Source organism: Carassius gibelio, chromosome B3, assembly GCF_023724105.1.
Source record: "Carassius gibelio isolate Cgi1373 ecotype wild population from Czech Republic chromosome B3, carGib1.2-hapl.c, whole genome shotgun sequence".
NCBI classification, from domain to species: Eukaryota; Metazoa; Chordata; class Actinopteri; order Cypriniformes; family Cyprinidae; genus Carassius; species Carassius gibelio.
In genome coordinates this window covers 37,753,934-37,765,148 of record NC_068398.1, presented here as the reverse complement: position 1 = coordinate 37,765,148, position 11,215 = coordinate 37,753,934, and the positions used below count along the sequence as shown (strand labels likewise).

Here is an 11,215-nt window from a genome sequence, read left to right as displayed (position 1 = left end):
TATGTTGGAATTATATAATTTAATTAAAAAGCCCATTTTGTAGTATTGTTTTCTTGTTTTTTTAAGTGTGTTTGTTGTTATAAGTTTGGTAATGCTCAGCCAAGTCTGAATAATTTTGGATATTTTTGGAAATGTGTTCATGTACCTTGTTTGGTTGTAATTTTGTTGCAATAAATAAAAAAATAAATAAAAAACTTCTCCACCATTCTGGTCTTTCTTCCTCTCGTCGCTTCGCTCCAGTCCAGCGGGAGGCGCTAAACACATTCGTTTGTTGACAAACATCATTAAACCTCAGAGGAAAAAGTTCAGTTTCACCCATACACAGGCTGCGTCCGAAATCGAATACTTCTCTACTATATAGTATGGAAAAAGCAGTATGCGACAATTAGTATGTTTGAATCTTTTGCGTTCATAAAAGAGTAGGCGAGAATTGCAATAACTCTCGCGAGATTCAGTTGTACGTATACTTAATTTGCGTTCTAATATGCCTACTCACTTACTATATAGTAGGGAAAAAAAGAGTATGTGAAGAAAGAAGTACGTTCGAAACCTTGAACCATAAAACAGTAGGCGAGTAATCCCCGGATGTCCTACTGCTTCAGCGAAGATTCTGAAGGGTTCATCGAGGGATACTTTTCAATCCCAGAATGCCACGCGAAAGGGATAAATCGTCATTGAGCGTGAAGTAGAACAGCGTAGTAGTGATGGGAGGTAATTCGGATCATTTTACCGACTCAGACTTTTGAGTCTCGTTCAGCAAAATGAACGAATCTTTTTTCGAGTCATTTCGTTCATTTTAGCAAAATGTTATTAAAATATTAAGTGCTACCTCCCCAACACATCTAGTACTTATGCAAACGTTGATCACACTACAAACAATACAAAACTAAAATGCTATAAGATAAAGAAAAAAATATTCATTCTTTACCTCCCAGATAGCATACATATCCGGGCCTCATCTGGGCCAACTATGGCACATCTGGCTCAGTTCTGGCAGCGGCAGAGGTTATATGGGCCAGATCTGGCCCACACACATCAAGCCGGTTTTAGTTTGAGTTGTGGCATGCTGTGTGTGGGCCAGATCTGGCCCGTGTGCGACAAACCGGCTTTAATTTGAGTCGTGGCTTGCTGTGTGTGGGCCAGATCTGGCCCGTGTGCGACAAACCGGCTTTAATTTGAGTCGTGGCTTGCTGTGTGTGGGCCAGATCTGGCCCATGTGTGACAAACCGGTTTTAGGTTGAGTTCTGGCTTGTTGTATATGGGCCAGATATGGCCTATACCAGGTGACCAGATGTGCCATTTTCTGAAGACACGTCCTGGCAGATCACCTTACTTTACCAGTCAGTGGTTCTAAAACTATTTTGAGTACTGGACGCCCATAATATTTCAGGACACGTAATATAAATACATACACACATTTATTTGACCTACACGGACCTTTTAGGAACCACTACAAATTTTGTGTGCGACAAACCGGCTTTAATTTGAGTCGTGGCTTGCTGTGTGTGGGCCAGATCTGGCCCGTGTGCGACAAACCGGCTTTAATTTGAGTCGTGGCTTGCTGTGTGTGGGCCAGATCTGGCCCGTGTGTGACAAACCGGGTTTAATTTGAGTCGTGGTTTGCTGTGTGTGGGCCAGATCTGGCCCATGTGTGACAAACCGGCTTTAATTGGAGTCGTGGCTTGCTGTGTGTGGGCCAGATCTGGCCCATGTGTGACAAACCGGCTTTAATTGGAGTCGGGGCTTGCTGTGTGTGGGCCAGATCTGGCCCATGTGTGACAAACCGGTTTTAGGTTGAGTTCTGGCTTGTTGTATGTGGGCCAGATATGGCCTATACCAAGTGACCAGATGTGCCATTTTCTGAAGACACGTCCTGGCACATCACCTTACTTTACCAGTCAGTGGTTCTAAAACTATTTTGAGTACTGGACGCCCATAATATTTCAGGACACGTAATATAAATACATACACACATTTATTTGACCTACACGGACCTTTTTCGGAACCACTACAAATTTTTTATGCTTTGTTGTGCATTAATATGACAACCCTAAATTATATATATATTTTTTATTAAAAAGTGCATGTTAAGCTACATAATCCTAGAAAATTTTGCAAATGTGTCTTGCTTGCCACTAATGACAGGTTAGTTTGGAATAGCAAGGTCATTAATTGACAGAAAAGGCTGAAACGTCCTTTGGTGTGATAAAAAAAAAGTCCTCCATTGTGACACCTGTACCACAGGACAAAGTTTCTTTAAAAATAATTTTAAATAATTAAATAATATTTGTTTACTCCTTTTTTATACTTTTAAATGCAATAATTACATTCTTAATTACTTAATTACATACATGACTGTTCTTCTGTGCAGGGAAGTTGTGGCCTAATGGTTAGAGGGTTGGACTCCCAATCGAAGGGTAGGTGGGGGTAGTGCATAAACAGCTCTCTCTCTCCACCTTCAATACCACGACTTAGGTGCCCTTGAGCAAGGCATCGAACCCCCAACTGCTCCCCGGGCGCCACAGCATAAATGGCTGCCCACTGCTCTGCGTGCGCGCGTGTGTGCGTGCGTGCATTTCGGATGGGTTAAATGCAGAGCACAAATTCTGAGTATGGGTCACCATACTTGGCTGAATGTCACTTCACTTCACTTTTTTTTTCCACTTTTCATTAAATTAAGCTCTAATCATCAATATATATATATATATATATATATATATATGAATCTTTAGAATATATGAAAATTTCATTTTTTAATAAAAAAAGTTACAAAAATGTAAACTTTTTTCATGATATTCACATTTATTCAAGACACACCTTATACACACACACACACACACACACATATATATATATACACACACACATACATACATACATATATGAGTGTTCGTAAAAGCAACAATACAAAATCTTAACTATAAAAGTGCCACTTTGTCCCACTATTATGTGCAGGCCTGGCATTTTGCACTGGGCAATAGAACTACAAAATGAATATTAAATTAGCGATATCATAATTGAATGACATTTTGAATTATGTAGTGATCTAATTCTATCCACCAAGCAATTGTATGTGAATGTGTGAGACTTCTGGTCATGGTTATAGGGAAATAACAAGAAGAACAAAGTGCAGTAAACGGTAAAACTGTTTGCACTACAAACCAGTACGTTCATAATTAACACAATACATTAAAAATAACATGCCCAGATAGCACAGGTACGTCGCGGGGACGTCTGTGCGATGTATGCTTTTGCATCTGGGAGACGTCGTTTTTAGGGCGTTTGCTCATCTGGAAGACGTCGCATAGACGTCTTTTTCCGATGTTCCAGCGATCTCCCGTAGACGTATTACAGACGTTTAATATTTGAATGTTACGTCTATTAGACATCTGATTTACATAGCATAGACGTCGTTCTTAATTGTACGATTTTATACGTTCCTTCATATTTCCTTTTATTGATCACAGCTTTAGTTACACTGATTATGCATGCGTCTTCACATATGAGAAAAGTATAATAACTAACCCCAAGTATTTTCCACTCAGAATGAAAGAACACGCTGTTGAATGATTTGTATCCTTTTATTAACAGTGAATGAAAATAAGCAGTCGTTTATGTTATTATTATTATTATTTTAATCCTGAACCAAACAAACAAACAACAAAAAAGCAAGTTGACTAACAAGGCATTCTCCCTGGGGCCAAGCGGAGATAATCCTTAATGTGTTTTTCAGCCTCTGCTTCAGTTGGCGACGGAAGCACGGGATTCTTCATAGCTGCTCCTGCATGTTAAAAGGTAAAACTTAAATAAGTTTAACAAATAAAACTTTTTTCACTTATTGTTTAATTAAATCCTCAAAATATGTTTTTTTTTTTTAAACTGGGCTCTTATGAATTTAGACAATGATAAGCAAACTATAAAAAATGATTGCAACATCCATCCTTCCCTAAAGCTATAATGTCTGTATCAGTATCAATTAAATTATTCATTATTCTATTAGTCATATAAGATAAATGCATGCCGATCCAAACAAATCCATTTAAGAATTATGCATTAACTGTGCAAAATAATGTAAAATAAGACATTTATTTAGTCTTATGTCTGTTTAATTGTTCATATGATCCCGATGCGAGTTACTAGCTGAGAATGATCAGCCTGCCTTAATATTATCTAATTAATATAGATAATTGATGTGGAATTAATGTTTGTCTACTGTTTTTAATGCCACTCAGCGTGATGTAGGCTAATATAACATACAAGTAGAACGTTTCATGTCTGTGCTTTCTATTTGATTGGTCACTGTTCATTTCCAGTGGTGCTGAAATTCTGCTTCAGTCATAAAAACTTTAAACTGGTACCGGTTTCAGGTTCTTTTAGAGTGACTCCCAGATTAGTGGAGACACAGCCTGAGTTGAATATTAATAATTTTATATTAAGTCTACTTCGAAAACTGGGCTGGTCAGATTCAAGGAATCGACTCTTTTGGAGTCGACTCCTCATCAGTACTGCGCATGTGCTTACAAATCATCACATCGACGCGCACGTGGAAGTGATCGCCGCGGGAAAACTGAGGTACGTAGCTAGATTCATTGTCATTAATATGTGTGGTGTATGTTTGATTTTATATAAAGCAAATTAAACAGATAAGTATTAGCTTAATATTGACGAATAGTTGTTTCTGTGGTTTAGTCAAGTGGCGGTAACAACTGATTTTGTGGTTCATCAACAGTTCTTCGTCACTTAGCCTAACTGTTAATCGTAAAACAAAAGTTAACATTTCTAAAACGCTTTTGTGAGTATGAAACCGCGTTTTACACTGTTAAAACGGCATGTATCTGCTGGTAGGCACATGCATAATATATATTATGTTTTGTAGGCCTAATAATCTGTATGAAAAGCTCACGAGGGGTAATCGTGCTTTAACGAACAACGTATGATTTTAATAATGCATTGATGCATGCATTGATTCATGCTGAAATTAACATTAAGATTAATAAATTGTGTATAAGTATTGTTAATTCTTAGTTCATGTTAACTAATGTTAACTAATGAACCTTAATTTAAAGTGTTCCCCGTACACTGTACATTGGAAAACATTTTGGATGTAATTTACCTATTAGGAGTGCTCCTATGTTTGTTTTCCTGATCCCTCACTTTTCTCCCCTACCACACCAGTTTAGCTGTTTGGCTACAGGACCAAACACCTTGGAGCATATTCTCCATATTGTTTTCTTCAGTGTGTGTCCTCCACTGATGGATAATCTGTTCACCTTAAAAATAAAAACACATTTCAAAACATTATAGACAATGCCCAAACATTATGGTCCTGTTTCACAGACCGAGCTGAGTAGTTACTCACAAATTGTAATCTGTTACTGATTCCAAATTACATTAGAAAATTGTAGTTAGCAATGAAATCCATTACATTACACGTTTTAAATAATGTAATCAGATGAGTTTGGTCAAAAGTAATCTAAAAGTAGTCTATCAAATTTAAATAGGATATTTAAAGTACCATATGACATAAAAATACAAAGAGTAAGTAAATATATTTTAATTGTTGTTATTTATAGCATGAAATGCATTAAATAATATATTATGTCAAGTTTTCTCAAACTGGTGTTTGTGAATGAACTGTAGGAGGCTTGTGAGTTCAATTAATGAGAAGCTAATAATTATTTAAATCACAAAAAGATTTTAAATTAAAACTAGATAGTAAAGTTTTTTTCAAACTTTAAGTTGGCTTGAAAAAGCCTGGCCAGAAAGTTAGAAAAATGTAGAAAGTTTGAAAAGCTTAAAAAGTTTTAAAAATGTAAAAGTTTGAAAAGTTAAGAAGTTTAAAAAAGAAAGTGATTAACATATTACTAGCATTATAAGCAAGTGACTACCATGTCGTTAGCATGATTAGCAAAGTTGTTAACATGTTTCTAGCATGTTGAGAGCATGATTTTAGCATGATTAGCATTTTGCTAGCATGTGATTAGCATGTTTCTAGCATGATTAGCATGTTGCTAGCATGTCGCTAACATTTTGCTAGCATGATTAGCATGTTGCTAGCATGTTCGTAGCATGATTAGCATGTTGCTAACATGTTTCTAGCATGATTAGCATGTGGCTAGCATGTCTTTAGCATGTTGTTAACATGTTTCGAGCATGGTTAGCATGTTGCTAGTATGTCGCTAACATTTTGCTAGCATGATTAGCATGTTGCTAGCATGTTTGTAGCATGATTAGCATTTTGCTAGCAATTTGCTAGCATGATTAGCATGTTGCTAGCATTCCACTAGCATGTTTGTAGAATGATTAGCATGTTGTTAACATTTCGCTAGCATTTTGTTAGCATGATTAGCATGTTGCTAATATATTTGTAGCATGATTAGCATGTCGCTAGCATGTTTGTAGCATTATTAGCATTTTGCTAACATGTTTCTAGTATGATTAGCATGTTGCTAGCATTTTTGTAGCATGATTAGCATGTTGTTAGCATGTAACTAACATTTTGCTAGCATGATTATCATGTTGCTAGCATGTTTCTAGCATGCTTAGCATGTTGCTAGCATGTTTCTAGCATGATTAGCATGTGGCTAGCATGTCTCTAGCATGTTGTTAGCATGTTTCTAGCATGATTAGCATGTTGCTAGCATGTCGCTAACATGTTTCTAGTATGATTAGCATGTTGCTAGCATGTTGCTAGCATTTTTGTAGCATGATTAGCATGTTGTTAGCATGTAACTAACATTTTGCTAGCATGATTAGCATGTTTCTAGCATGATTAGCATGTTGCTAGCATGTTTCTAGCATGATTAGCATGTGGCTAGCATGTCTCTAGCATGTTGTTAGCATGTTTCTAGCATTATTAACATGTTGCTAGCATGTCGCTAACATTTTGCTAGCATGATTAGCATGTTGCTAGCATGTTTGTAGCATGAATAGCATGTTTCTAACATGTTTCAAGCATGATTAGCATGTGGCTAGCATGTCTCTAGCATGTTGTTAGCATGTTTCTAGCATGATTAGCATGTTGCTAGCATGTCGCTAACATTTTGCTAGAAAGTAAACAAAACTCCGGGTATTGCAACCAGTAGGGGCGCGATTTTTCTCAGACAATGGAAGTCTATGGGTAATGAGTTTTTACATTTAAAAATTAATTAAAAAAAAACTTTAAGTCTGATCAGTCTGAAAAGATATAGCAACCAGCACCGCTCTATCCCGCAGGTGTCTGCCGAGTTTGGGGCTTGTGGCTTTAAAGCCCTAGGAGGAGTAGCGTTTGACATTGCTCAGAAAAATAATAAGAAAAAAAATAAAAATAAGAAGTTTAAATAGCATAACAGTATGTTGGCTTGTTGCCAAGCCAACATAACTAGAATTAAAAGTTAGTGAACTAACTTTGATGTTGGCTTGGCCATCTTAGCCATGGGGCAAAAGAGCCACAGTACTTGTGTGCCCAACATTCTTGAGTTGCCCTGCTGCAAAAAAAATAAAATAATAATACCATAAAAAAATACACCTGCAACAGTCTTTTTCCATGGTCCCTTGCTTTTTTCTTTTTTAATAAAAAGCCTAGGCTATGATAACAGCTACGCCAGGGTTGTCTAGTTGAATGTGAAATAAGTCATGCAAAAACCATAATCTCCTAAATACCATTCAATTTAATGTTATTTTAATAGTACTGACAACATATTTTAAGTTATCACACATTACTGAAAAATTAAAGAAGGGACACTATATATAGTATAGTTCGGTGAGTCAAGAGCTAAACAAAAAGTCCTGTTTCATTACAAAATACTGTAACTTTTATAAACTTTATACTATCACCACAACATTTTAATTACTATTTATTATAAAATAAATATTTCATAAAACTGAAACTTAAATATATTATTTCTATAGGCTATACAAAACAGAAAAGAAAAAAGACTAAATAATAAGGCTGAATAAGCTGATCTATAGCATGTTAAATGGTGGTTGCCTGTCTATGAATGGTACACCCCAACCACTAAGCTCACAGAAGTGGTTTGACCCAAGTCCTCAGCAGCCAATGACATTGACCTCTTCAAACTGATTTTTAAGGTGTACTTCAGTGTATTTCACGTGAAATACATGTTAAATACCCGCTGATTTTTCACTTGTAAACAACACTATTTAACACGTTAAATAATATTGGATATAACACTGGAGTAATATAGTATTTTATATATAATATAATTACAAAAGGTATATAATTTAATTACAAAAGGTCTTAAATAAGAATAAATTCGCTCGTTTCGAGCTCCGTGGAGACAGCCTGAGCTGAGCAGCCGTGATTCTTCTCTTGTCTTTCTGACTGCTCTCTGCCCAGAAATCAAGTATTCATAAGCTGTATCACGCTGTCAAATTATATTTCATTTTGCACACATAAACAGTTCAAAAACACCTGAATTCTGCTCTTGTTGTGTTCTAATGGGTGGATTAGTGCAATTCGCTGTGATATTATTTTTGGAAGCGCTTAAAAATGCGGATGAAGCGCTCATTTCTCTCTCGTCTTTCTCGCTGTTCTTTGGCCAGAGACATAATTCATAAATGAGATCTGACCCAGTAATAATTACATATGTTGGTTTAGCTTGTCAGTGTGAATGAAATGTGTAGCCTATTTATTTGTCCGATCTCGCCCTGAAACGCGGCTGTCATGTGGACTTGAAGTGTTCAGAGAAATACATCGCGAGCTCGCGGACATTTGGCTGCCGCGAATATATCATGTTATTACTTTAAACAGTTCAGAAACATCTAATTTTAGCTCTTGGTGTGTTCTAACGTGTGGATTGCGTGCAATCGCCGTTTTAAAAGGTCTTAAATAAGAATGAATTCGCTCGTTGTGAGCTCCGTGGAGACAGCCTGAGATGAGCAGCCGTGATTCTTCTCTCGTCTTTCTGACTGCTCTCTGTCCAGAAATCAATTATTAATGAGCCCTAACCCCTGTACTAATCAGATATGTTGGTTTAGCTTGTCAGTTTGAAGGAAATTGTATTATTTACTTGTATTTTTAACGGTTTAAAAGTGAAAGGAAACCCGACTCCGCCCCTAAATCTCATTGCAACTGTAGGGGCGCAATTTTTCTCAGACAATGTAAGTCTATGGGTAATGAATTTTGACATTTAAGTCTGATCAGTCTGAAAAGATATAGCAACCAGCACCGCTCTATCCCGCAGGTGTCTGCCGAGTTTGGGGCTTGTGGCTTTAAAGCCCTAGGAGGAGTAGCGTTTAGAATTTCTGTCAGAAAAATAATAATAAGAAAAAGAAGAAGAAGAAGTTTAAATAGCATAACAGTATGTTGGCTTGTTGCCAAGCCAACATAATAATAATAACTAGAATTAAAAGTTAGTGAACTAACTTTGATGTTGGCTTGGCCATCTTGGCCATGGGGCAAAAGAGCCACAGTACTTGTGTGCCCAGCATTCTTGAGTTGCCCCGCTGCCAAAAAAATAAATAAATAATACCATAAAAAAATACACCTGCGACAGTCTTTTTCCATGGTCCTTTGCTGTTTTCTTTTTAAATAAAAAGCCTAGGCTATGAAAACAGCTACGACAGGGTTGTCTAGCTGAATGTGAAATAAGTCATGCAAAAACCATAATCTCCTAAATACCATTCAATTTGATCTTATTTTAATAGTACTGACAACATATTTTAAGTTATCACACATTACTGAAAAATTAAAGAATTTTAATCAAAATTTTAATTAATATTTATTATAAAATAAATATTTCATAAAACTGAAACTTAAATATATTATTTCTATAGGCTATACAAAACGCAAAAGAAAAAAGACTAAATAATAAGGCTGAATAAGCTGATCTATAGCATGTTAAATGGTGGTTGCTTGTCTATGAATGGTACACCCTTCTAAGCTCACAGAAGTGGTTTGACCCAAGTCCTCAGCAGCCAATGACATTGACCTCTTCAAACTGATTTTTAACTTGTACTTCAAGTGTATTTCACGTGTATTTAACACGTGAAATACACGTTAAATACCCGCTGATTTTTCATGTGTAAACAACACGTATTTAACGCGTTAACTAATATTGGATATAATATCGGAGTAATATAGTATTTTAAGAAGCTCTTAAAAATATCTATAAATTACTTTACCATGTTGTGCAGCGCCGATAAATAAATAATATTAAATACATGTTGTCTACGCATGAAATACACGTATTTAACGTGTTGTTGACGTGTTAAAATTCACGTGTATTTGACCCTCATGGCCTTCCATACACATTAGATATAATGAGGGAGACGTGAAAAAAGGACATCGCATTGCTTTGATATGGATTACTTTATCACAGAATATTTGTTCGGGAGCACTTGTTTAGTTTAAAAGTAGACATGTCAAGCTTTCTATAGATATATCTCTCATGTCTCTTCGTTGAGTATTCATGGAGTTACAGTTCATTTTAATGAAGTGTTTGTAAATGAAGATCAGCGCAGACCAAGGCTGCAGACAGCACACCTTGTTTGTTATCTTTATTTTATAAGTGCCCAAAGTTTTGTTGTTATTATGTTTGTATCCAAAAAAAAGTAGACCCTTTACAGAGACACGTTAAAATTCACGTGTATTTGACCCTCTTGGCCTTCCACACATTAGACGTGAAAAAAGGACATTGCGTTGTTTTGATATGGATTACTTTATCACAGAAAATTTGTTTGGCAGCACTTGTTTGGTTTAAAAGTAGACATGTCAAGCTTTCTATAGATATATCTCTCATGTCTCTTCGTTGAGTATTCATGGAGTTACAGTTCATTTTAATGACGTGCTGTAAATGAAGATCAGCGCAGACCAAGGCTGGAGACAGCACACCTTGTTTGTTATCTTTATTTTATAAGTGCACAAAGTTTTGTTGTTATTATGTTTGTATCCAAAAAAATGTGGACCCTTTACAGATTCGATTGATGTATTGCTCTTATCTGTACGATTAAAACTGAAAGTGTAATTTAAGTAATTGTCGGGGTTATCAGGAGAAAATGCCTCAAAACGCGTATATGCGTTAATCGACTCCAGAGTTAAAAGGCTGTCGTGACTTTTTTTTCCTTCCAGTATTCATAAGCTGTATCACGCTGTCAAATTATATTTCATTTTGCACACATAAACAGTTCAAAAACACCTGAATTCTGCTCTTGTTGTGTTCTAATGGGTGGATTAGTGCTGTGATATTATTTTTGGAAGCGCTTAAAAAATGCT

At 36.1% G+C, this 11,215-nt stretch overlaps 1 protein-coding gene across 1 annotated transcript in view; it reads right to left on the bottom strand.

Moving 5' to 3' along the window:
* The window catches only part of LOC127953399 (zinc finger protein 271-like), a 281,640-nt gene that overhangs the window by 18,054 nt on the left and 252,371 nt on the right, over positions 1-11,215 (bottom strand). The window lies entirely within an intron of this gene.